At 46.4% G+C, this 27,829-nt stretch overlaps 1 pseudogene; it reads right to left on the bottom strand.

Annotated features, from left to right (window-relative positions):
* Window positions 1-4,917: 4,917 nt before the first annotated feature.
* On the bottom strand, window positions 4,918-27,694 carry LOC136468529 (probable methyltransferase PMT27; annotated as a pseudogene).
* Window positions 27,695-27,829: the final 135 nt, after the last annotated feature.

Below are 27,829 nucleotides of genomic sequence, written 5' to 3'. Positions count from 1 at the left end.
GGATCTGAATTTTAGAAATAATTATATAAATAATCTAATATGTTTGAATTATCAGATTATACTATGGATCGATAGTGGGTGCATTGTATAAGATAAATGTCTAAAATACTCTTCAGATGGTTCTGTAGATAAGATTAAAGTAAGGGCAAAATTGTCTTTCCTACCTTAGAATCCTCGAGAATCTCGCAGAAGGGATACATGATTATTGCTTTAGATTGCTGAAGTACATAGTAGAATCTCCTAGAAGCCTCACCCTTTGGATCAGCCAGATTATAAAATTGTAATAGGAATCAAAAGGCCCTAAATCTATATCTATATCTAATATTAAAGAGGCTAAGGATTGTTTGTCTTTTATCACTCATAATCGTTTGACAGGGATTCAATAGATCTAATCTTCCATGTTCTCATATGAGTTAGAATAGCGTGTCCAAGTCTAGCGCGGAGTCCAAATCAAAAAAAAATTAGAATACAACTGTTTCCATGGTCTGCCACACCCTCTAATGCCCATACAAGTTAAATGTTCAGGCATGGTGTGCAATCCAATCCTGAAACGAATTGGAACGCATAACATGATCAATGATAAAATCTCTAAATCTCTCCTGCTCTTATGAGTTGGAGCAGCACGAGTCTAGGCACACAGAGTTCGATTTCTAGACGAGTTAAAACATATAACGTGGTCGCTAAAGAAATATATGAACCACAATTTAAGCACACAATAAACTAAACAGCCCATTGCAACGCGTGAACATATTTTCTAGTTTATATATATATAAAAGATATCAGTATTTACTAAACATACAAGTATCATCATATTTGTCGTATACCTATATTTGAAGTCATATATACTGGTACTATTTTTTTCTATAAACTTAGGCCCCGTTTAGATGCGAAAATTTTTGGTTTTGGCTACTGTAGCACTTTCGTTTGTATTTGACAAAAATTGTCTAATTATGGACTATTTAGGCTTAAAAGATTCGTCTCGCCAATTACGGGCAAACTGTGCAATTAGTTATTCTTTTTACCTACATTTAATGCTCCATACATGTGCCGTAAGATTTAATGTGACGGGGAATCTTGAAAAATTTTGGATTTTGGGTGGGATCTAAACAGGGCCTTATTCAAAACTCAAAATAGTCTGATTTTGATAAGTTCTAAAATTGTATCCTTTGGGGATAAAGGTAGGAGTAATCTTGATACGTCCCGGTAGCTAGAAGCTCCTATTACGTAGTACACAGAAGAAGGAGCTTGGATATATACAACCTGCCGACACGATCATCGAGCCGGCAGTAATATACACAGTGCGTAAACAAGGATGGCCCCGCGCCGCACCATCTAGCAGCTGGTGATAGATCGATAGTAGTAGACGAAAGATAACCAGTCAGTCACCACTGCAGTCAAGTCACAGGTAGCTAGCTGTCCCTTCCTGCCACAGCTTAGCATACGCACAGTGTCCATGCTCACGAGGAGCTCGGGACTGTTTGGTTTCCGAAGTTACTCCTAAAATTTCTGTCACGTCAAATGTTACACATGTATAAAATATTAAATATAGACTAATTACGAAACTAATTGCACAACTTACGACTAATTTACGAAACGAATCTTTTAAGCCTAACTAGTTCATGATTTGACAACGTGGTACTACAGTAAATATGTGCTAGTGACGGATTAATTAGGCTTAAAAAATTCATCTCACAAAGTAGCCTCTATCTATGTAATTGGTTTTATAATTAATCTATATTTAATGCTCCTTATTAGTATCTAAATATTCGATGTGACATAAATTTTAAGAGCGACTAAAAAACCAAACACCCGGGTAGACTTGTGTGACTGACTGCTGGTGGTGCTGGGCATCACACACATGCAAGTGACAGCATGCTTTGGCTTCTACCCCTACCACACAAGAATTCCTGTCATGTCATTGTCATCAGGTAGGAGTAGTATATTCGTTCTCATCAGGGCTGTGTGTGAGCCTCTGAATGCGCCCGTGCCGACACATGCATGCTTGCAAATCCACTGCTGATACTACACATGCATGCTTGCATGCACAGGAGCTGGCTCAGCTGGATGATTCGTCACTGCACTGCACTCGTTCGCTGTAAAACGTTGCAGATGACCACACCAGCAGGATCTTATCCTGTCAAATTGGCTGACAGGGCTATCTAGTAACCACGCAACATAACAAGCTCGCTTCTTGTTTCTGCTACGTACTGATTGTTCGTGAGGAAGAAGGTGAGGCTGTAACAGCACCTGCACTAGCCTCAAATGGCTTTATTCTCCTTCACTTCACCAGGATATGATCTAAGCTTCTTTTCTCCACATCTATAACAGGATTGACCTTGCGCATCTATCCTCGTTGGATGGCACCAGTAGTGTGTCACCAACAACTAGCTAGGAAAATGGGAAATTTACAGGATTTTATTTTACGAATAAAAACAAAACGTAATATATATACTAGTAGTATAAATGGCCAAGAGAACAGCTAGCTAGTCCACATGAATAAAAGAACCAGCAGATCGATATATGACAGTGGATCGGATCATATTCCAGAATTCCATTTCCATGGCTACTCCATGCATGTCCAAGTGCATGCATATGGTTATTAGCAGGGTACAGAAGCTGGATGGCACTGCTGCTACCTAATGTGGTCTCTCTCTCTTTGGTAGCTTCTATCTATCTATAACGTGAAAACCATGTGAGTGAAATCTGTCCCCAGCTTTATGATGCTTCTAGCCACCACCTTCAGTTTCAGAGCCTGGCTTCCATTGGTTTGGTTGGTTTCTTGAGATGGACACTACATTGGGGGGGGGTCTGGCCCAGGTCCGATTAAGACCTGGCCCAGCCAATCACCAGACGCTGGACGGCAGCAACAGTATTGTGAGAGCGTAGCAGTGGGGTCACGCTGGGCCTCCTCTTTGATGGTTGAGCCTAACAGCTTTGGTCAATTCGAGCCTCGCCCTCGCGTTGCTCAAGCTATTGCCTTCCTTCCCCTTTTCGCTGGTGGGGCTGCTGAAAGATTGTATCTGCTTTCTGAAAGAGCAACTCAGTCAGAAAAGTTGTACTTTTCCATTTTTCTTTTTAAAGAAAACGGAGACAGGGAAGATAATCCTCCCATGCTTCGAGCAATCAACCGTTGGCCCTTCTTTTGTGCGTGACAGCAACTATTCCCCCGTCCTAGAAAGAAATGCAATTCCCGCTTCCGAGAAATTCTCACTTCGGAGAAATAAAATAATTTCAAATTTAACTAAATTTGCACAATAAAGTACTGACATTTATTATGCCAAGTAAATACCATTTGATTATTACAGAATATATATTTTTATAGTAAATTTATTTGTAGACATAAATATTTGATACTATTTTCTATAAACTTGATCGAACTTAAGAAAGTTTGACGGGTCTTAACCTAGAAATATAATTGCATTTTTTATTTTAGATTAGAAAGCGGTAGTAGTATACTAGATCAGGTTGCAATTGCAACAGCCTGTAACTGCTTCCTAATAATCAAGTGATGAACTATTGATGAGCAAAGAAAAAAAAGAGTCCAGATCACACACTGACCTTCTTAGCCCGTGTTTAGTTGCCAGGCCAAATTCCAAAAAAGTGCTACAATATCCATCACATCGAATCTTATGATACGTGCATGGAGCATTAAATGTGGGCGAAAAAAAAACTAATTGTACAGTTTGGTTGAAAATCGCGAGACGAACGTTTTGAGCCTAATTAGACCATGATTGAACACTAAGTGCCAAATAAAAACGAAAGTGCTACAGTAACCCAGAATCCAAAATTCACCCAGCTAAACACCCTCTTATCCACGGTCTACCCGTCGGCCTCATCGAACCATACAGCTGCTAGGTGCCTGCAGCCGTGAAAGGACATGGGTGCCCGATGCGTCTCCCTGCACATCTTCAGATCTTTCCTTCCCGGCCTGCCGACTTGTCTGTCATCTAGGACCGGACCCCGTCGCTGCTGTTACCGGTAGACAGCTCCTCCTGCAACGCCTGTTTGCTTGCATGATTGCACCGCGTGCATCCGCTACGAGCAGATCACACACAGCCCCCAGCCCCAGGGGCACTGCACGGCCGCTGACGGTTGTCTGATGCTCTGCCTCTAACAGTTCAAGTCGGTGGATGGCTACTGCTCGTCCATCGCAACGGCTCGGCAGCGGGCTGTGCTGTGTTGCAGCATGCCGATGCCATGCCAATCCGTGGCCACCAAAGGGTCACGTCTTATCTTCTGCAGTTCTGCCCGACGAGCAGTCGAGCAGAGCGATGCATTATTGAACAACTTCCAGAGGTTACCTGCCAGGAAATCCTCTTGTTGTCTGTAGATTCCAGTTAGGCCGTGTTTAGTTCGCGAAATTTGGAAATTTAGCTACTGTAGCACTTTCGTTTTTATTTGACAATTAGTGTTTAATCATGGACTAATTAGGCTCAAAACGTTCGAACGTTCGTCTCGCAATTTCCAAACAAACTGTGCAATTAATTTTTTTTCGTCCACATTTAATGCTCCATGCACGTATCGCAAGATTCGATGTGATAACTACTGTAGCACTTTTTAGGAAAGTTTTTGGGAACTAAACGAGCCCTTACCAGCGGCTACCCAGAATTGAAGCACCTCGCTGAATTCCACTGTAGTCGTCGTAAGTTCACAACGATGCTGCAGAATTACGGGATCACGGTTGGCCATATTATGCAGTTGTAGATCAGCAGTGCCATATAGTATGTCATTGTTCTATGAGTTTAAATGCACCAGAGATCTATTAATTTGTGAGGAGGTTTTAGTTAGGTCCATCAACTTTTAAAGTGGTTTTTTGGGTCCATAAACTTTGTACGCCGTATCACTTAGGTCCATACCTCTCCACGTTGGTTTCTCATGCTGACGTGGCATGATGACTAGGCTTTAATGCAACAGTGATTACCCTCCGTATGCAGCTCTCATGTCCATGAGGTTCCTGACCCTGGACCAGTCGATGCCCAGGCCGTTGAGGTAGGACCCGTCGACGACGCGCCACCAGTGGTCGTAGTCCACCGTGAAGTCCTCCGGCGTCGGCTTCCCGTACACCCCGGCCTGCGAGCCGTTGAGCCAGTACGGCGGCGTCCGCACCCGCCGCGGCCACTCTGAGGGCCACTCCGGTAGAAGGCTACCCCGACAGCTGGCTCTGTTCGATCGGTTCGTGGCCATGGCCATGGCCATGGCATGGCATCGCGGCGAGTGATCGGAACTTTACGTGCCTTTCCAGATCTCGACGTCCTCCGTCAGCTTTTGGTACACCGGCGTGGCGGACCAAACGAAGAAACCGCCGGGGCGCAGGACGCGGTTCAGCTCCAGGAGGAGAGCGCCACCTGCACGAGGACACATGTCGGTGTTTCGGACCGGGGGGTCCTCAACCAACCAGTAAATGTGAACTGTGTGTTCCCGATTCTGGATGGTGATGCAAAGAGACACAAGGTTTATACTGGTTCGGGCAATTCGAGCCCTACGTCCAGTCTGGGAGATTGATCTTGTATTCCTTGCACCGAAGTGCTTGTAGTAGGGGGTTACAAGCTGGGTGAGAGAGGGAGCTAGTCCCAGGTCTCGGCGTGGAGTGGTGCGGGCTGCTTGAGATGCTGCTCTCAGGCAGCGAGGGAGCGTGCGTGAATTGAGTGAGTGCGTTTGCGCGTGAGGACCGGCGTGGTCCCGTTTTCTAGAAACGGCCCTCGCTGCTTCCTTTTATAGCCACAAGGATGGAGCCAGGAGTACATGAGAGAGCTACATGTGGAGCCTTAGCGAGGAAGGAAGATCTAGTATTGTGGCCTATTCCTGTAGCAGCACAGTGTTAGGAATGGCAATTGGTACTTGATCACTGGTGCGTCATGCCGGCCATGCCTGAGGCTGTTGAAGTCGTAGGGGTCCTCGTTGACGTCTAGTCAGCATGGCCTCCGTTGTAGGTGACATGACGTGCCTTGTGAATTTTTTACTTGGTGGCGCGTCGAGGCCTGACAGGTGTTTGTGGCTGACTGCGCAGAGGCCTGGGAGGTGACCTAAGCATGATGCGGGGGCCTCGGTGGTCAGCGTCGTACCCGGTTTAGGTGGAAAAGTGCAGGGCATGTGGCCGCAGGGCATGGTAAAAAGGAGATTTGACCGTTGTCCCATCGCTCCTGTTGCTGTACCCTGCCGATCGTGGCTGACGTAGTGGGTGCATTCAGGGGCATTAAATGGATGGGACAGCCTGCCAGAAGGACGGCCTCGGCGAGACGGCCTCGGTGGGGTGAATCGGGGAATCGGCCTTGACGAGAGGGCCTCGGCGAGGGGGCCTCGGCGAGAGGGCCTCGGCAGGGCAAATTGGAGAATCGGCCTCGGCGAGAGGGCCTCGGTGAGGGGCCTCGACGGGGCGAATCGGAGAATCGGCCTCGGCGAGAGGGCCTCGGCGAGGGGCCTCGGCGGGGCAAATCGGAGAATCGGCCTCGGCGAGAGGGCCTCGGCGGGGCGAATCGGAGAATCGGCCTCGGTGAGAGGGCCTCGGCGAGGGGCCTTGGCGGGGCGAATTGGAGAATCAGCCTCGGCAAGAGGGCCTCGGCGGGGCGAATCGGAAAATCGGCCTCGGCGAGAGGGCCTCGGCGGGGCGAATCGGAAAATCGGCCTCGGCGAGAGGGCCTCGGCGGGGTGAATCGGAGAATCGGCCGAGGCCTCGTGGTTGTCCTTCGGCTTTGATATTTGTAAGGTCTAAGCAATCTTTTCAGTTCTTGCTTAGGGTACCCCTTTTTATGGTATCCGACAACACGGCAATCTTGGCATCGTCAGCAAGGGATCTCGGACAAGGAGGACGCACAGTGGAATAGGGGCGGCGGCGCGGCGCACCATCGGCGTGCCATGGGACGCGGCACCGCACACAGTGGACAAGGTCGAACGACTTGCTGGGGAAAGGCAGGCGTTTGGATCCCATGACAGCGGAGATGGCCGGGATCCTGCGCTCGAGCGCCATCTGCACCTACGCCTCGTGCTCGTCCTTGGGCGCGAACGACATGGTCACCACGTCACGCTCGAACAGGTAGCCGCCAAAGCTGGCCACGCCACAGCCGACGTCGAGCACCACCCACATGTGCTTCCCCCACGCGATGGCGTAGACGGACTGGCCAGACAACACAGAGTAACCTCCTTACTCTACATACACTTTCTACCAGAGCGATCGAAACAAACAAACAAACCATGGCCTGGTCATTGGCCATTGGTGATGCATGGTACCTGCTGCAGGAAGTCGATGTAGTGCAGCACACCATGGATGAACTGCGTGCCACCATCGGGGAAGGTCAGGTACTGTCTGTTAGTTGATCTCCACTAATAGGCCCAACGGTCTATTGGGTCCTTGTCTCTGCTCCCTGATCGGGGGAGCCCAACCCTAATATGGTTGGTGGGCCCCTGTCGCACAACACATATATAAAGAGAGGTGGGGATCACGGCTCGCACTATGAGGTTCAACGGAGCAGCCGCCATCCCACCTACAGTAAACCTAAACCGATCTAAAGCGTGCTGCCAGCGACGGGATGCCCCACCACCGCCATCGCCTCTGTAGGCCATAGGGTCACCATGGTCGCCACTGGACTTCACGACATCGCCACCACGATGCCTACAACGCCGTGGCACCGGCGTCTACACTGCTGCTACGTCGCAACAGAGAAAGGCGACGAGGTCTACCCGATTCTACGATTACACACAGAGGTACACACAACGATCTAACAATGGTATCAGAGATAGGTTGCCAGTGTGTAACCCTAACCCTAACCAGGTAAAAGAAAAGAGAAGTAAGACCGGGGTGGCGGATGTCACTGACTACCGGTCGCCACCGCGCGGGGAAAAGTGCCACACCACTGTCCTCACCGGCGTGCGGCAAGAAAACAAGAGAAGAACATTCGTGTTCGGATCAGAGAAGAGAAAGGGGAAAGGATCTCAAGAACCCTAACCCTAACCCGCGCAAATAGCTCGGGGAAGAAGAAAAAGAAGGGCCCTCGGCACTTGAACCCTAACTGGGTTAAAGAAAGGAGGAAAAGAAAAGGTTTCGGCCTTAAGATGAACAGAGTTGAACCCTAAATCAGAAAAGAAATCAAAGAAAAGAAAAGAAATCAAAAGAAATCCAAATCAGACTCAACCGAAAAGAGAAACAAGATCCAAAAGAAAAGAAGAGGGTTTTCGGCCCAAAAAAGAGTCAAATCCTGAAACCCTAACCCAAATTTTTAACCCCATCCCAAATCAGGTTAATCCCAAAAGAAGAAGGGGAAGGGGGAAGAAGGGGAAGGGAACCGATTCGGATGAACTCCGAAAATAAAAAGAAATCAAAATAAAATGAAACCCTAACCCTAGATCCCCATTCGAATGAACTCCGAAAAGAAAAGAAAGAAGATTAAAATCGGTTCAATCCGAGCACCAAAAGAGAACCAGAGAAGAAAAGAAACAAAAACCAAAGAAAGAAGAAGAACAGTCTAAACCCTAATCCCCATCACCGGTTCGGATAAGAGAAACGAGATCCAAATCGAAGAAGAAAGGGGAGAAAAGGGGGCGGACCTACCTCATCGTGCGTCGGGATGGCCCTTCGCCGGCGCGGGAGAAGAAAGGCCGAGCCGGGGGTAGCGTTTCGCCGGGCTCGGCCAAGGGGGCGCCGCGGCCAGGCCGCTCGACGGCGGCGTGCTCACCCGTTGGGGAGCACGTGCGTCGGCGAGGGGGCCGGCGACGGCGCCATGGCCGCCTCACTCCACCGCCTTCGCTCACTCTCGCTCGTTGCGTCGCTCGGTACCTTGCTGCGGCTGAGAGAGAAAGAAGAAGGAGAGGGGCGACAGAGAGAGCGAAGAGAGAGAGAGAGAGAGAGCAAAGGAGCAAATGAGCTAGGGTTTTTCGGGCACCGGCCGCGGCGTCGGTTTTTATACCGAGCGAAACGCGCATGTCGCCATCCGATGCTGGATGAACGGCTGAGATGGAGCGGGCCAGTTTTGGCCCAGGCGGGGCGCGCGGCCGAGCGGGTTCACCGGCCCAGGCCCAGGTTGCGGCCTGGGTGTGGGCAGCGCGCGGTAAAAGGAAGTGGGCCGGGCTATTTTCACTGGCTGGGTTGAAGAATAGTACGCTTTTTGAGTCAATTTTGTTTTTTCTTTTTCCAGTAAAAGTTTTATTCCCTGGAAAATAGAAAATGACTCAAAAGAAAATAGAAAAAGTATTTTTTCTCGGTGGGTAAAAATTCAAGAAATTGAGAATATTTTTTCCACTGCTAAAGAAATTATTTATTCTCTAGTTAATTTGTACCAACGTGGTATTTAATTAGAGAAAAAGAAAGTTTTTCCGCTGCTAAAGAAAATGTTTATTCTCCAGTTATTTGAACCAATGTGGTATTTAATTGGAGAAAAAGAGTTTTGACATGATTATGATGTTGTTATTTTCTGACCAACGTTGTTAATAACAATATCATAATTTTAATGATTTATGCATTAATTTTACTTCTGCCCAACGGTGATGTAGAATTAGTGTATAAGAACAGATGTAAATTTTAATGATTTATGCATTAATTCTATTTCTGCCCAACGGTAATGTAGAATTAGTGTATGAGAACAGTTGTCTAATTTTAATGATTTATGCATTAATTTTACTTCTGCCCAACGGTGATGTAGAATTAGTGTATGAGAACAGATGTAAAAGTTAATGATTTATGCATTAATTCTATTTCTGCCCAACGGTGATGTAGAATTAGTGTATACGAACAGTTATATGTTTTGATTTTGACCAACGTTGGAATCAAGACATGCAAATGGTGTTATATCTATGTTAAGAAAATATTTGACCTGGTTTTCATCTTAGCTGAGGTGGACTGGGTAGTCACCTCACCGTGTTCCACTGATTCTGTGGCACCGGTGAGGGAGATAAAAGAGAATGATGCCGTTTGAGCAACTAAAGAAAGGGATTTTGAATCCCAAAAGATGTCCTATGACTTTGAGCATAGGAAGTGGGTCACTGCCAATATGAAATGTTTGGTTGTGATAAAGAACACGATTGAGCCTGCAATTGTGGGCTCAATCCCAGAGTATGACACGGTCACCGAATACCTCGATAGAATAAAGAGTCAGTTCACTGGCTCTTCAAAGACATATGCTACCCAGCTGATAAAGTAGCTGGTGACAAAGAGTCACTCTAGAAATGGTGGCATAAGAGAGCTCACGATGCATCGTCGAAATTATGGCACTGTCGTTTAGGCCATATTTCGAGGGGGAGAATAGAAAGACAAGTTAAGAATGATATTCTTCCTCCATTAGAGCTCTTAGATTTAAAACAATGTAGAGAATGCATAAAAGAAAAGTATATAAAGAAAAGTAAGAAAGATGATAAACGAAGCGCAGAAATTTTATAGATTATTCACACAGACATCTGTGGTTAGTTTCCTGTAAAGAGTGTGGATGGTAATGATTCATTCATAACATTCACAGATGATTACTCCCGTTATGTCTACATTTATCTAATCAAAGAAAGAACAGAAGCATTGGATAAATGTAGATATTTAAGGCAAAAGTTGAAATCCAACACAATTTAAAGATAAAGATAGTCAGGTCTGACCGTGGGGGAGTACTACGGTCGGCATACCCCATATGGCCAAGTTCTTGGACCTTATGTAGGGTTCTTATAGGAGAATGACAAAGTAGCCCAGTATTCTATACCGGGCGAACCTCAGCAGAATGGAGTAGCTAAAAGACGCAATTGTACAATGAATGGATATGGTGCGCAGTATGATAAGTTACTCCACCTTACAGTTGAGCCCGTGAATGGAGGCATTAAAACCGCCATTCATATTCTCAAGAGAGTATCAAGAAAGTCGGTGCCCAAAACACCGTATGAGTTGTGGGCAGAAAGAGTACCCTCATTAAACCACTTGCGTGTGTGTGGGGGAGCCCTGCTGAGGCTAAAGTATTTAACCCAAACATTGGGAAGCTAGATCCCAAAACAATAAGTTGCCATTTTATTAGCTACCCAGAAAAGTCAAAAGGTTTTTGTTTCTACTGTCTAGAGAGACATACAAAGTTTGTGGAAACAAAACACACTATTTTCCTAGAGGATGAAAAGATGAGGGGGGGGGCATGGTAGCTCGAGAAATTGACCTTGAAGTAAAGCGGGTGTATGCGCCCACTCCAATGATTCATGGGCCATTTTTCTCACTACCTGTTGTCGCTGCACCGACAGTGCTAGATACTGTAGTGTCAGCACCTGTTGTTATCCCACCTATGGCAACAATGAATGACGATGAGAAACCTATTCTTTAGGATCCTATAGAACCTATTGCCACACATGAGGGGGAGTAATAGCAGCCTCAAACAGAAGATGTGCCAAATGTGAAGGCCCCTAGAAGGTCTCAAAGAGTTAGAAAATCAGCTATTCATGCTGATTATGAAGTGTACAACACTAAGGAATTTAAAATAGAGGATGATCCCACCTCGTTTGAAGAAGCCATGAGTAGTGATCATTCATCAAAGTGGCTTGAGGCCATGGAAGATGAAATGAAATCAATGAATGTCAATAAAGTTTGGGATTTGAATATAATTCCTAAAGGAGCCAAAACAGTAGGCTGTAAATGGGTCTACAAGACAAAACTTGACTCTTAAGGGAATATAGAGAGATATAAAGCGTGACTTATGGCAATAGGCTTTATGCAAAGAGAATGGATTGATTACAATGAGACCTTTTCCCCAGTCTTATGTAAAGATTTCTTCAGAATCATAATGGCATTAGTGGCACATTACGATTTAGAATTACATCAGATGGATATAAAGACGGCATTTCTCAACGGAAACTTAGAGGAAAATATTTACGTGGCACAACCAAAAGGTTTTGTCATGGAAGGAAAAGAACGAATGGGATGCCGCCTAAAGAAATCCATTTATGGATTAAAACAAGTTTCAAGACAGTGGTACTTGAAGTTTGATCAGACCATAAAGAATTTTGGGTTTCAAAGAGAATGTAGAGGACAATTATGTCTATGTAAAGTTTAAGAATGGGAAGTTTATCTTCCTTGTCCTGTATGTGGATGATATCTTACTTGCTAGTAGTGATGTCAGTCTACTACAGGAGACAAAGATGTTTTGTCCTCAAAACTTGATATGAAAGATTTTGGTGAAGTCTCGTTCGTTCTAGGGATCGAGATTCACCGAGATAGAAGAAAAATGGTATTAAGACTGTCACAAAAGGCATACATAGAAAGAATCTTAAAGAAATTCAGTATGCACAAATGTAGTCCATCACCTGCTCCTATAGTCAAGGGCGACAGATGTGGGGATTTTCAATGCCCCAGGAACCAATATGAGCTCAATCAAATGAAAGTGGTTCCATATGCTTCAGTTGTCGGAAGCTTACAATATGCTCAAGTATGGATGCGCCCTGACTTGGCATTTGTTACCGGGTTTTACTTGGCAGATTCCAGAGCAATTCTAGAACAGAACACTGAAAATTAGTAAAGAAAGTCTTGCGTTATTTGCAAGGAACGAAAGGCCTCATGATGACGTATAGAAGATCTGATTCACTCCATATAGTGGGATATTCAGATTCTGATTATGCGGGAGATGATAGAAAATCCACGTCGGGGTATGTATTCACTCTCACAAAGGGGAGCTATTTTATGGAAAAGCTCAAAGCAAACCATCACTACATCATCCATAATGTATGACAGTTTATAGCGTGCTATGAGGCAACGGGCAAATGAACTGGCTAAAGAAGTTCATACCCGATTTTGAAGGTGGTTGACGACTGAAAGGATCAAGATGCCCAAGAGGGGGGTGAATTGGGCTAATTCTAAATTTTCTTGCAATAATCAAATCCTACGGATAGCCAAATTAACCCCTTGTGTCTAGAAAAGTGTTTCTATCAAACTAACGCACAAAGGACTTGCAACCTATGTTCCAAAATTACTCTAGCATGTCAATTCTATGAATGTAAAGACAAGTATTGAATTGCTCAAAGTAAATACTCAAAGTAAAGATAGAGAGGAACATGGCGATGTTTTGCCGAGGTATCGGAGAGTCGCCACTCCCCACTAGTCCTCGTTGGAGCACCCGTGCAAGGGTGTAGCTCCCCCTTGATCCGCACAAGGATCAAGTGCTCTCTACGGATTGATTCTTCGACACTCTATCGCGGTGAATCACCCAAAGCCGCTCACAACTTGAGTTGGGTCACCCACAAGCTCCGCCGGGTGATCACCAAGCTCCCAACCACCACCAAGCCATCTAGGTGATGGCGATCACCAAGAGTAACAAGCACGAACTCTCACTTGACCACGCGAAGCCTAATGAGAAGAGGGATGCACACTTGGCTACTCTTGATTCACTAATGAGGCTACTCTCTTGGATTCTCAAATCTCAATCACCTCACTAGGACCTTGCTCTTCTTAGCACTCACAAACGTGTTTCTCAGCTGTTGGAATGAGCAAAAGTGACTCCACACACGAGTGGAGCTTCTATTTATAAGGCAGCCTGAAAAACAAACCGTTATGAGCTTCTACGGGGTGACCAGACGCTCCGGTCATGTTGACCAGACGCTCTGGTCAGTTCAACCCACGAGCTAGTGGAAATGTATTGACCGGACACTGGCAGGGTCCGGTCACCACTAACCGGACGTATCCGGTCGTAGGAAACCATCACTAGATGCTTACTGGACTCGACCAGACGTTGAACCCTCAGGGTCCGGTCAGTACTGACCGGACGCGTCCGGTCGCAGATTCCCTTCTCTGGAACCTTACTGGAGTCGACCGGACGCTACCTTTCAGCGTCCGGTCACTTGACCTCTCCAGTGTCCGGTCGCACCGAACGCAATCTGTTGATCAAATGAACTGACCGGACCCTACGGTCAGCGTCCGATCACACCGGATCCAGCGTCCGGTCAGCATTTGACCCTCCATTCACTTCCAACTCTCAATCATATGTGAATGAAGTTTGCTCCAAGGGATCTTAGGCATTCATAGGAGCTACCTAGAGCTAGTTTTAACAAGTGTGCACCACATCTAACTCACTAGACTCAACTAGGTCAAGCTACCCATCCATACCCCCCTTTATAGTACGGCCAAAGGAAAAACAAAGTCCTGAACTACTCTAAGTGTCTCTCCAACTCCAATCGACACTTAGAACTAGTCATCCTTAACCTTGTCATCCATCCTTTAAAAACCGAAACGATTTCCATCATAGGGGCATGACCACCTCGATTGCCCAATCGATCTCCATTATCATGACCTAACTTAATTGCCTCTGCAAAACACACGTTAGTCATAGTAATCTTGTATTGACATTAATCACCAAAATCTAACTAGGGGCCTAGATGCTTTCAATCTCCCCCTTTTTGGTGATTGATGACAATACCACCTCGAGTATGTGAAAGAGTGAGGTTTTTGATGGGCTTGGTTCATATAAGCTTTTATCAATAAGAACAAAAGTGTTAGTCAAGCTTATATGACCCAAGCCAACACAATGTACTCAAAGGATATGAATTAAGCATGAGTACAAATAACAAAGCTCATTTGCACCAGAGTATAAACACAGAAGCAAAAGCAAATGAGCATTACATAAGTGATATGACATATAAATAATACAAAGTAGAGAGCACAAATGTCATATATCACAAACACGTAGATATCACTATCACATAGATATAATAATATGCAGGAAAGTAACACATGAATGCATAATAGTAATAGTGTATCACACAAATAAAACTCCAAATGTATATAATAAGCTAATACTATAAAACTAGCTCCCCCTAAATATCGCTACCCCTAAGTCTATATACTCAAACCCTCTCCCCCTTTGCCGTCAAACACCAAAACCTAAGGGTCGGTCGGCGGGGCTGTAGCGGACGAGCCGGGCGCTGAAGTATGTGGAGCAAGATGAAACTAGGTGCCATCATCATCTGACCCTAAGCTCTGAACTGACTCACCCTCTGAAGCAGGAAGTGTTGCTGAAGCGGTCTGGGTCTGAGCTAGGGCAGGTGCTGCCTAGGAAGCTGCTAGTACGTCTATCATAGGATCCGAAGAGGCGACAGACGACAGGAGCCTCTGAGTAGTCACTGCAACTGGAGCTGCTGTTGAAGGACCGGCGGTATGCATGTGTGGTGGAGTAGGCATGCCGGTCAACCCGCTGAAGGATGCTCCAAGACTCCTAGAGACTGACGTGTTAGGCACGAATAGCGAGGGTGACTGCTCCAGTGAGAAGCCCATGTGATATGGAGTGAACTGCGGGGCAACCACTGGTGAGGACAAACACTGGGACACCTGAATTATGGGTGAAGCAAATGGAGCTGGAGGCTATCTCTGACTCTGAAGCCCACTGGGCTATATAGCTGGAGTCGTTGAAGTGGTGGTAGGCTGAGCAAGCTAGGGCGAAGGCTATGGCTGTGGGGCCCCAAGTGCTATCACTACATGCTGCATAAATCCCATAAACTGCTGCTGCATGAGTAACTACTGCTGATGCATCTGCTGCTGCTGCTGAAGGAGCTGCTGCTATCTCTGAAACTCGTCCTGACGAGCCTGGAACTGTGCAAAGTTGGCAACAGTCTCCTATGCCTGTCATACCTAATCCTACTGCATCCGCTCAAGAATGGCAATCAATGTGGGGTCCATCTGCGGTGCTGGTGGAGCTAAGCTAGAACTGCCAGCCTCTGCATTATGTCTGCATGGAGGCATCTGAGGAATCGGCAAATAGTCATCATCCAAGCTATCACTGGACTCGGTCATCCCCTGCTGAGCCTCAAGCTGCTCCTCCTCTGTAGTGGCTATGCCTCTAATAATCTTGTCCTACTGAACTGCTCACTCAGGAACATCTGGACGACGACTGGGCTAAGCAGGTGCCTATGGAGTGCTGTGCCTGATCCTCTATGCCATGTTATATGCAAGAAACTCAGTGGTGGCAGACTTGTACTCTGCAACCATCTCAGGGGTCCTGACCTACACAGACTTGAGCATCAAGAATGTGACCCAATGTGCATAAGGAAGCTGTCTGCGACCCTTGAAGCCCTCAGCAATAGTATCCTCCATCTCTGATAGAAGGAGATCCCAGATGTCGAACATGGTCTGCTGCATCAGGGCATTTAGGAGCTAGAGCTGTAGGCGAGTCAGACCCTCTCTGTATCCCAACCTAGGAAGTAGTGTCCTCCTAATAATGTCCTCTAGCACACGAGCTGTAGGAGTCAGGTCACTGGGGTTCCTACTCGACCCCTCACCAAAGGGCTCCTTGAAGCAATGTCACACCAGATCTGTAGGAGGCACCAACCCTCCATGAGGATGCTTGGGAGGCTCCTGCTGTCCATAACACACCTCATGCAATTTGACAGGCTAATCCTGTAACCTCAGTATCTCCCGGGCCTTGAAACTCATCACCCTATAATCTCTATCGTTGAATGCAAAGTGAATGAAGTTGTGATGCGGATCAACATAGAGTGAAGCATAAAACTGTCAGACCCAAGATGGTACATATACTCCTGTCCGGCCAATCAGATCTGTGAGCCCCGACAAATATGATAAGTAGGGGCGGATGTGCTCTCCGGCTGCTGCCACAATAGACTCTAAACTACAGACTCTCTGAGATCTAAACACTGCCCCACTGTTCAAATATGTGTTGTAGAAGTCCTCCTGGAGCGGTGTGTAGAAACCCTCAGCTGCTCTCTCATCCCTCCTCGGAGGGAACCACACGTCAAACTCAACAAAACGCAGCTGGCGAACCTACCTGGCCGTAGCGTCCCTCAAGTCAAGGTGTACCACTAGAGATGGACCCTGTGGTCTGGGCGGTGGGCGTGAACCCCTGCGCTGTGTAGCTGGCCTCGCTGGAACAATAGCACTGGTACGACTAGAGCGGCGTAGCTGGGGTGCCTGCTCGGTCTGCTCGGCCTGCTGGCCCTCCTGAGTGTCCTGAGCTGGCTGAGGCTCTGCTGGTGGGGGCTGCTGCTGTGACTCCTGCTGAGACTCCCCCTGACACTGAGGCTCCTCAATGGCTAGACGATGTCCTACCATCATGACAGTCCTAGGTGGACTACCATGAAGTCTCTCGATCTCCCTCAGTCTGCCCTGCGCATCTGGTGCCAACTGATCTGCTATGACAACTCCACTTTGGGCACCACCTCTCTCAGCATGCTCTGTGGCCTCAGTGACTGTAGCTGCTCTCTCTGTCTCTGCATCGTGGTACTTGCGCTTCTTGGATGTCACCTGCTTTGTTGCTTTGCCTTTTGGTCCTGCAGGCTGGCGAGGCAGGGGCCTCCGATCATCATCACCTGGACCACCACCAATATTCTTGGTGCGAGCCATCTGATCTAACAAGAGGATGAACTGCCGCTGATGAAGATCAACTATCAAACTGACACTTCTGAGGCTTGGCCTCGATCCTTACTCGCGAGCTTGGCTCTGAGTTGACTGCCAACTGCCACAAGAACCTCAATGGCACCGACTCGTTGCACGATGGAATAGATGGATATACAAATAAATACAACATGTCTAATAGATGTGAAAGACCTAGGAAGCAAGCAATGTAGGTGTGAAATTGAGACGACGGGCATGCTACCTGACGATCAGCGATCCAGAAAAGGAAGAGACGTCATGCGGGGGAAACCTCAAAACCGGCTGGATCTAGGGTTAGGTTGCAAAGCACTTCGATGAAACGGCGGCCCTGGATGTGATTTGACATCAGTGATTGAATCAATCTAGGTCACGAGCAGCATAATGTGGTTGCTGGGGCATGGCCTTACCGGCAAAATCGACGGCACAACGGTTGTGAGTCGATGACGTAGGTCACACCAGGGCACAACGAAGCACAAAAGCGGCGCTGGTGGTCGACGACGAGTGAGGCGGTGGCACTTCTCAGTGGCGCGCGAGCTAGGGTTGGCGCGGCGGTTCAGCGTAGACGCGGCTGTGTGGAGTCAGAGGCGTGGGACAGCGATGGCTTGGAGACGGTGGCTGCGGCGCTTAGGCATGGGAGGGCTACAACGGCTAGGGCACGGCTGGCACAGAGGTGGTGGCTATGGCGATCACAACGATTAGGGCTAGAGCTCGGTGATGGCGGCGTGGAATAGACCAAGAGTGCACGGGAGGGCTGCAGTTAAAAGAGGGCCCCACGCGTAACAGAGAAGGAAACGAGGAAGAGATCTGAAACCGCGTGAGATCCACTGACTGGATGCTCCAGTGGTAGCGACCGGACGCTACCACCCAGCGCCCGGTCGATTCCAGAGAGGTCCAATTCCTCTGGAATCGGGACCGGACGTGTCCGGTGGTCCATGACCGGATGCAGGCAGGGTCCGGTCAGTACAGCCAGTTCCTTCTCCAAACGACCGAACGCTGGAACCCTTCCTGACCGGACGCACAAACGCAGCGTTCGGTCACTCCTTCATCAGCAGTTCACCTCCTATGAACTGACCGGACGCTGGACAGCAGCGTAACAGCGTTCGGTGCAGCGTCCGGTGCACCTTTTCCAGCAAATCTTCAGAGTTCCTCCGCGCTGCCTGTTCCCAATCAAGTCCCAACTTGAATAAGATCCAACTAAACACCAATTGGGACTGATATGAGTGACCTCTCTCAAACCCTCATATTTTTCAAAATATTTTGCCTTAGGCTATAATTCTTTTTAAGAAAATAGGCAATAAGAGGGCAAATGGAACAAAACGACAAAACAACATCCATGTATATGCACTACTATGTAAGTAAATCTAGTTGCTTGTCAAGTTTGATCCAAGGTTAAGCTTCTTCACACGCTTTTCGGTGGTTATCTTAACCATGTTAGACAAGCCCTATATGCATTGCCAAAAATTTAACATGTTGTATATTACAATGAATGCAAGGGACAACACAAGCTCAATTTTTAGTGAAGTTACTAAAATCAAGCACATTGAGCTCATTCCGCAATCTATAAAATGTAGCCTCATCTAGCGGTTTAGTGAAGATATCCGCTAATTGATCTTCGGTTCTTACACCTTCTAGTGATATATCATTTTTAGCAATATGATCTCTTAGAAAGTGATGGTGGATATCTATGTGTTTGGTGCGAGAGTGTTGAACCGGATTATTTACAAGTTTTACCGCACTTTTATTATCGCACAAAAGAGGTACCTTTTCTAGAACTACACCATAGTCTAGCAAAGTTTGTTTCATATATAATATTTGTGCACAACAAGCACCCGCGGCAATGTATTTCGTTTCGGCGGTGGACAAAGCCACACTATTTTGTTTCTTGGAGGACCAAGACACAAGTGATCTACCAAGCAAATGGCACCCTCCGGATGTGCTTTTTCTATCAACTTTACATCCAACGTAATCCGAATCAGAATAGCTAATTAATTCAAATAAAGCTCCTTTGGGATACCAAAGGCCAATGCTTGGTGTGTGCTTAAGATACCTAAGGATTCTTTTTACGGCTATTAAATGAGTTTCCTTAGGACTAGCTTGAAATCTAGCACATACACACACTAAACATAATGTCGGGCCTAGATGCGGTTAAATATAACAAGCTACCAATCATAGAATGGTAAAGAGTTTGATCAACCGGGTTACCTCCCTCATCTAGGTCGAGATGTACATTGGTAGGCATTGGTGTCTTGATTGGCTTATATTCATCCATCTTGAATCTCTTGAGAAGATCTTTTGTGTATTTCTCTTGAGAGATGAAGATGCCTTATTTCATTTGCTTGACTTGAAAACCAAGAAAGAATGTAAGCTCACCAATCAAGGACATCTCGAACTCCTTTGACATCAATTCACCAAATTCTTTGCATGAGTCTTTATTTGATGATCCAAAGATGATATCATCAACATATACTTGACAAATGAAGATATGCCCATCAAGCTTCTTGGTGAATAGTGTGGTGTCGACCTTCCCAATGGTGAAGCTCTTCTCAATGAGGAAGTCCCGAAGGCGCTCATACCAAGCTCTTGGGGCTTGCTTAAGCCCATATAGTGCCTTGGACAACCTATAAACATGATTAAGATATCTAGGGTCTTCAAACCTGGGAGGTTGATCAACATAGACTAGTTCATTAATAAAACCATTTAAAAATGCACTTTTCACATCCATTTGATATAGTTTCATTTCATGATATGATGCATATGCAAGAAGGATACAGATGGCTTCTAATCTTACAACCAGTGCAAAGGTCTCTCCAAAATCCAAACCTTCAACTTGAGAGAACCCCTTTGCAACTAGTCTTGCCTTGTTCCTCACAACAACACCTTGATCATCTTGCTTGTTGCGGAACACCCACTTTGTTCCAATGACTCTTGCACCTTTTGGTCGCTCTTCAAGAGTCCAAACTTCATTGCGAGTGAAGTTGTTCAACTCTTCATGCATGGCATTGATCCAATCCAAATCTTTAAGAGCTTCTTCTACCTTGGTAGGCTCATAGCAAGAGACAAAAGAGTGATGAGCAATAAATGAAGTAAGTTTTTGAGATCGAGTCATTACTCCCTTTGATGGACTCCCTATGATGAGATCTTGTGGATAATCTTATAGGAGAGGTGTATTTCTTCTATTGACCACTTGGGGAGAAGGTTGTGGAGCATCAACATCTTGTGCTTGTACCACCATTTGCTCATGGGAGATATGAGTATCTTCATTTTCTACTCTCCCATCTTTTTCACCATCTTGTGGCACACTTGATGAAGAGGGTTGATCAATGACTTGTACATCATCTTCATCATCTTTTGGCTTGATGTCTCCCACCAAAATATTCTTCATGGCCTCCCTCAATGGTTCATCACCTACATCATCAAGATTCTCATATGCTCCTTGGGAGCCGTTAGATTCATCGAATTCCACATCATATGTTTCTTCAACCAAGCCGGTGGCATGATTAAATACTCTATATGCTTTGGACTTCAATGAGTAACCAACAAGAAAACCTATATCACAATGTCTTTGGAACTTCCCTAGGTGTTGCCGCTTCTTGTAGATGTAGCATTTGCAATCAAACACCCTAAAGAATGAGACGTCTGGCTTCTTTCTATTGAGCAACTCATAAGGTGTCTTGCCAAGGAACTTTTGAAGGAATAGGCGGTTTGATGCATAGCATGCGGTGTTGATTGCTTCCGCCCATAGAGCTTCGGGGATGTTGTACTCATCTAGCATTGTCCTTGCAAGAGTGATCAAAGTCCGGTTCTTCCTCTCAACTACACCATTTTGTTGAGGAGTATAAGTTGCGGAGACTTCATGTTTGATTCCAATTTCATCACAATAGGCTTCAATATTTGTGTTGTCAAATTCTTTGCCATTGTCACTTCTAATCTTCTTGAGCTTCACTTCAAATTCATTTTGAGCTCTCTTGGCAAACTTCTTGAAGCAAGATGCAACTTCGGATTTGTCATGAAGGAAGAACACCCATATATACCTTAAATAGTCATCCACAATCACAAGACAATAGAGATTTCTTCCCAAACTTTTGTATGTTGTTGGTCCAAATAAATCCATGTGTAGGAGTTCTAGCACTCTTGTGGTTGACATGAAAGCTTTGGTTAGATGAGTATTTGCAACTTGCTTGCTGGCTTGACATGCACTACAAAGCTTGTCCTTTTCAAACTTCACATCCTTCAACCCTCTCACTAAATTATTCTTCATAAGCTTCTTGAGTGAGCTCATCCCAATATGAGCAAGTCTTCTATGCCATAGCCACCCAAGTGTTGTTTTGGTGAATAGGCAAATCTTCAAATTTGCATCTTCAGAGGTGAAGTCAACTAGATATAAGTTGTTGTATCTAAATCCATTGAATATCACTTGATTGTCATCTACCTTGGATACAACAACCTCCTTCTCGGTGAACAAGCATTGGAAGCTAAGATCACACAATTGCCCAACGGATAGCAAGTTGAAGCTCAATGAAGCAACATAGAGCACATTGGAGATAGAATGATCATTTGATATTGCCACTTTGCCCAATCCTTTAACCTTGCCCTTTGAATTATCTTCAAATGTTATTTTCTCTTATCCATCTACCTCTTCATCTAGTGAGGTGAACATACGAGGGTCACCGGTCATATGTTGAGTGCAACCACTATCAATAACCCAATGACTTCCACCGGTCTTGTAGTTCACCTACACACAAGAGATTCAAGCTTTAGGGATCCATACTTGTTGAGGGCCCTTCACCTTCTCAACAAGTGACTTAGCCACCTAAATCTTCTTAGGCCTATTCTTGTTAGGGGGTCCTAAGAACATGACTTTTATCTTTCCACTAGAATCTTTTTTAAGTATGTAGTGAGCATTGAAAGCAAAGGGTCTAGCATGCTTGGGCAAGGGTTGTGGTGGTGGAGTTTGACACTCATGAGCAAAGTGGCATTCTTGTCCACACTCAAAACATCTCTTTGGCTTTGACTTTGGCTTTGATTGTTGTTGTTGAGCTTGAGCCTTCTTCTTCTCTACACTTGCCACATATCCAATACCACTTCTATCCATCTTCATGATGGTATTCATGAGTAGCTCACTTTGGAGATGCTTGCCTCTAGCAAACTTGCTCAATCCCACCTTGAGATGCTCTTTCTTCATCTTGAGCTTCTTGTTCTCTTCCTTAAGAACATTATTGTTCTTCTCTTCTTTGAGCTTCTTGTTTTCTTCTTTGAGCTTCTTGTTCTCAAGGATCAACTCTTTGTCATGATCAAGAGTTTATAGCACAATGGTGTTGTGGCTTTTCATCTCTTCAAGATCTTTCATGAGCTTCTCATTATCACTCTTGTGCTTGACATACTCATCATAGTCATTGCACTCAACCACTTGTTTGCCTTTGCAACTAGATCCATGCTCAATGCTTTCATCAATTAAATCATCACATGAAGTAGCTATATCAATCTTGACAACATGGTTAGTAGCATCATGTGGCTCATTTGGTAAAAATTCTTGAGCAATAACAAGAGTATCATGATTGATCTTAAGAGTAGTGTATTCACTTTTAGCTTGTTGTGGCTAGTGATGAGCTCATTGTGCACCCACTCAAGTTTATCATGTTTATCTTTAAGCTCTTTCTTAGAAGATTTGATCTCCTTGAGTTTGGATGATATAGCATCATTAGTTTCTTTGAGCTCAACGTTAGCCTTTTCTAATGTATCACATTTAGCTCAGAGTGAATCATTTTTAGCATCAAGCTTTTCATTTGTAGCTCTACTCTTTCTAATGATCTTAGTGTATTTTCTTAGTATTTTGACAAGATCATCATATGTAGGTGAATCATCATCATCGCTATCGCTATCATCATCACTAGCTTACTCATCATCACTACTATCATCACTCTTAGTTACCTTGCATTCACCCTTTGCCATAAGGCATAGGTGTGTAGAGGATGATGGCGATGGTGGCGGTGAAGATGCAAGATCAATAGCAGTGGCGGCCACCTTCTCATTGTCACTATCATCATCGGATGATCCACTTGATGAATCAATGTCCGTGAGCCAATCATCGACAATGTAGGCCTTTCCACCCTTCTTCTTCTTGTAGAAGTTCCTCTTTTTGCCATCTCTCTTCTTGTATGGCTTGTTCTTTTTCTTCTCATCTTCATCTTCATTGCTTGAGTCATCTTTCTTGCCCTTGTTCTTGTTCTTGAACTTGTCTTTCTTGGGCTTTGTGCATTGATGAGCTAGATGGCCAAGTTCGTCACAATTATAGCAATCCATCTCGAAGATTGGCTTTCTTCTTGAGCTAGTGAAGAACTTCTTCTTCTTGCCGTCAAACTTGATGCCACTTTTGTTTAGCTTCTTTAGCATCTTGGCGGTCTTCTTCACCATGAGAGCAAGACTTTCTTCATCATCTTCATCACTTGAGCTCTCATACTCAAGTCTTGCTTTGCCCTTATCTTGGCTAGCTTTGAATGCTAAGTCCTTCTCTTTCTTCTTTGTAGAGGATGAGCCATCTTGTGGCGTGATGTGCATGTACATCTCATGAGCATTGATCTTTCCCAATATTTGTGTCGGTGTAGCGGTGGAAAGATCACCTTAATGTAGCATGGTCACAATGTGCCCATATTTGTTAATGGGGAGGACACTCAAGATCTTTCTCACAATGTCGGATGGTGACATTTGAGTAAGTCCAAGCCCATTGACTTCCTCTACAAGAACATTTAAACAAGAATACATCTCATTAGCACTTTCTTTGGGAAGCATCTCAAAAGAATTTAGCTTTTTAATTACAAGATGATAGCGTTCCTCACGCTCACTCTTGGTTCCCTCATGGAGCGCACAAACGTCCGACCATAGTGCATGGGCGTCTTTGTGGTTCCTTACACGGTTAAACACATCTTTGCAAAGGCCTCTAAAGATGGTGTTTCGAGCCTTTGTATTCCATTTTTCATAGTTAACCTCATCGCCTTGTAGGTTAGTAGCATCCCGAGGTTTTGGGAAGCCTTAAGAGGCGGCTCTAAGAATACCAACATCTAGAGCTTCTAAGTACGCCTCCATGCGGATTTTCCAATATAGAAAGTCATCTCCCTCAAAGATAGGAGGAGGTCCATCTCCGTGAGACATCTTGCTCTAAGCGGTTAAGCTTAAAAACACGAGCATGAGGCTCTGATACCAATTGAAAGGATCAAGATGCCTAAGAGGGGGGTGAATTGGGCTAATTCTAAATTTTCTTGCAATAATCAAATCCTACGGATAGCCAAATTAACACCTTGTGCCTAGAAAAGTATTTCTATCAAACTAACACATAAAGGACTTATAACCTATGTTCCAAAATTACTCAAGCATGGCAATTCTATGAATGTAAAGACAAGTATTGAATTGCTCAAAGTAAATACTCAAAGTAAATGATCAAAGTAAAGAGAGAGGAACGCGGCGATGTTTTGCCGAGGTATCGGAGAGTCGCCACTCCCCACTAGTCCTCGTTGGAGCACCCGCGCAAGGGTGTAGCTCCCCCTTGATCCGCGCAAGGATCAAGTGCTCTCTACGGATTGATTCTTTGACACTCCGTCACGGCGAATCACCCAAAGCCGCTCACAACTTGAGTTGGGTCACCCACAAGCTCTGCCGGGTGATCACCAAGCTCCCAACCACCACCAAGCTATCTAGGTGATGGCGATCACCAAGAGTAACAAGCACAAACTCTCACTTGACCACGCGAAGCCTAATGAGAAGATGGATGCACACTTAGCTACTCTTGATTCACTAATGAGGCTACTCTCTTGGATTCTCAAATCTCAATCACCTCACTAGGACCTTGCTCTTCTTGGCACTCACAAATATGTTTCTCAGCTGTTGGAATAAGCAAAAGTGACTCCACACACGAGTGGAGCTTCTATTTATAAGGCAGCCTAAAAAACGAATCGTTATGAGCTTCTGCGGGGTGACCGGACGCTCCGGTCATGTTGACCGGACGCTCCGGTCAGTTCCACCCGCGAGCCAGTGGAAATGTATTGATCGGATGCTGGCAGGGTCCGGTCACCACTGACCGGACGCGTCCGGTCGCATGAAACCATCACTGGATGCTTACTGGACTCGACCGGACGTTGAACCCTCAGGGTCCGGTCAGTACTGACCTAACGCGTCCGGTCGCAGATTCCCTTCTCTGGAACCTTAGTGGAGTCGACCGGACGCTACCTTTCAGTGTCTAGTCACTTGACCTCTCCAGCGTCTAGTCGCACCGAACGCAATCTGTTGATCAAATGAACTGACCGGACCCTGCGGCCAGCGTCCGATCACACCGGCGCCAGTGTCCGGTCAACATTTGACCCTCCATTCACTTCCAACTCTCGATCATATGTGAATGAAGTTTGCTCCAAGGGATCTTAGACATTCATAGGAGCTACCTAGAGCTAGTTTTAATAAGTGTGCACCACACCTAACTCACTAGACTCAACTAGGTCAAGCTACCCGTCCATACCCCCCTTTATAGTACGGCCAAAGGAAAAACAAAGTCCTGAACTACTCTAAGTGTCTCTCCAACTCCAATCGACACTTAGAACTAGTCATCCTTAACCTTGTCGTCCATCCTTTGAAAACCGAAACGATTTCCATCGTAGGGGCATGACCACCTCGATTGCCCAATCGATCTCCATTACCATGACCTAACTTAATTGCCTCTGCAAAACACACGTTAGTCATAGTAATCTTGTATTGACATTAATCATCGAAATCCAACTAGGGGCCTAGATGCTTTCAACGACATCTATAGACCACTTAAGTTATACTGCGATTATAATCTGCCAGTACAGTATGCTCACAACATAAGTCAAGTGGTGCTGCCAAACACTTTGACATAGAGTATTACGTTGTGATAGATAAAGTCCGAGATCAAGTCATAAGTCTTGAGCATATAAGTACAGAAAAGATGCTCGCGGATCCGCTTACAAAAGGCTTACCACCCAACATGTTCAGAGAACATGGTGTTCAGAGAACATGTAGCTAGCATGGGTTTAAGGGAAAGCCTAAAATTCCTGGACAAAAGAAGACCCAAAGATAAGTATCTATTTCAAAACAGAGTAGTGTGTTGTAGCTGTTAAGTCTATCGACAATGGACCGTGACGATGAGACATGCTCTATGCGTTAATCTGTAATGGAATGAACAAAAGTAAATGAAATTGAAAGATGGTAGTGAGATCAAGGGGGAGAATGTTAGTTGATCTCCACCAATAGGCCCAACGGCCTATTGGGCCATTGTCTCTGCTCCCTGATCGGGGGAGCCCAACCCTAATATGGTTGGTGGGCCCCTGTCGCGCAGCACATATATAAAGGGAGGTGGGGATCACGGCTCGCACTATGAGGTTCAACGGAGCAGCCGCCATCCCACCTACAGTAAACCTAAACCGATCTAAAGCGTGCTGCCAGCGACGGGATGCCCCACCACCGCCGTCGCCTCTACAGGCCACAGGGTCACCACGGTCGCCACTGGACTTCGCGGCATCGCCACCACGACGCCTACAACGCCGCGGCACCGGCGTCTACGCTGCTGCTGCGTCGCAACAGAGAAAGGCGACGAGGTCTATCCGGTTCTACGGTTACACACAGAGGTACACACAACGATCTAACATTGTCCGCTCACCTTCACCCAGTTCTGGTGGCCCTTCACCTCCACCAGCTTCATGTGCGGGACATTGTTGTACCATACCTGCACGTACGTCGCCGCCGGCACGACGAACGACCACTAGTCAGCAATGCATTGCCGCATGGAGATTCAGAGACGCGGACGGACGTACCCTGTCTTGGCTCTTGGGCCACTCGATGGGGCGGTGGTAGCCGATGGGGAGCGCGACGAGGCACGTCGGGCCCTTGTCGGGGCAGTGCCGCTCCCGGTGCTCGTACCGCCGGAAGTTCTCCGGCCGCAACTTCTTGATGGCCTTCTCGTTGTCCAGGCACGGGATGTAGTCGGCGCCGGCCTTCACGTTGCACACCCGCCACTCGTGCTCCTCGCCGCCACCGTTCTCCGCGCCGTTGCCGTCGTTCTCGCCGCCCTCCTCGCGGCGGTCTGTTTCCCGGTGTGACTCATCGGCCTGCGTCGCCCACGCCTTCTGCTCCTCCGCACGGTCTTCGGCGATGAGCGAGTCCTCGACGCCGAGGCCGTCGTCCTAACTGGCATTTCCGTCCACGCCCCCCGTGTACTCCGACTCCGACACGGCCGGCTTGTCGCCATCGCCGCCGTCGGCATCTCCGAAGACCGACGACGAACGAGTGCTACGATGCCAGGAAGCGGCAGCAGCCGCCGATGTGCGCCGACGACGAAGACGCGAACGCGGCATGGTACATCTGGCTCAACTCGTGCGTGCACCGCGTGCCGACGGGCCCGTCGGAACGCGACACACGGTGGCCCTCGGAGTGGCAGCGGGTGCGGACGCCGCCGTACTGGCTCAACGGCTCGCAGGCCGGGGGTGTACGGGAAGCCGGCGCCGGAGGACTTCACGGTGGACT

The sequence above is a fragment of the Miscanthus floridulus genome, chromosome 8 (genome assembly GCF_019320115.1).
Source record: "Miscanthus floridulus cultivar M001 chromosome 8, ASM1932011v1, whole genome shotgun sequence".
In the NCBI taxonomy this organism is placed as follows: domain Eukaryota; kingdom Viridiplantae; phylum Streptophyta; class Magnoliopsida; order Poales; family Poaceae; genus Miscanthus; species Miscanthus floridulus.
This window is presented reverse-complemented; position numbering and strand designations above follow the sequence as displayed.